The sequence below is a fragment of the Nanorana parkeri genome, unplaced genomic scaffold (assembly GCF_000935625.1).
Source record: "Nanorana parkeri isolate BGI_ZX_2015 unplaced genomic scaffold, ASM93562v1 scaffold771, whole genome shotgun sequence".
In the NCBI taxonomy this organism is placed as follows: Eukaryota; Metazoa; Chordata; class Amphibia; order Anura; family Dicroglossidae; genus Nanorana; species Nanorana parkeri.
The window spans coordinates 102041-102619 of NW_017307039.1; positions in this window are offsets into that span (position 1 = coordinate 102041).

Here is a 579-nt window from a genome sequence, read left to right on the forward strand (position 1 = left end):
AATCCAATTCTACAATGTCATATTTCCTATGCTCACCTGTACACTGAAAAATCCATCCATCCATCCAGTTGGTCTTGTTCTTAGTTTCCTCGCTTCCTCTTCAAAATCCTCCTCCTTAAAACAATTACCTTTTGGACAATTAGAATAAAACCTATGTTGTGCACCACATGTCCTGGGTGACAACTGGAGGATGGGATTTCCTGCTGTGTCCGTCCGGGATAATTTGTTATATACCATGCCCTCCTCATCCTTACATATGAAAATGTCTAGGAAAGGAATACGTTTTCAGGTGGTGGGGGTCCTCTCCGCACACCTTAGGCTCGGTGTACAGAGGAGATCCAGTGTGAAGTGCGATATTACAGAACAACCAATCAGATGTCAGCGTTTATCGCTGTGTGGCGGTACAATGAGCGGTGGAATTCTCTCTGGTGATTGGACACATTCCTCCCCCGAGCCGCGCTCGCACGTCATATAGAGGAGAAGCCACAACATAGACGGCGATGAATTGGGGGCGGGGTTTACGTCTTGTGGAATATATTTGGCAGGACGCAGAATGGCGGCCGGACGCGGCACCTGCTG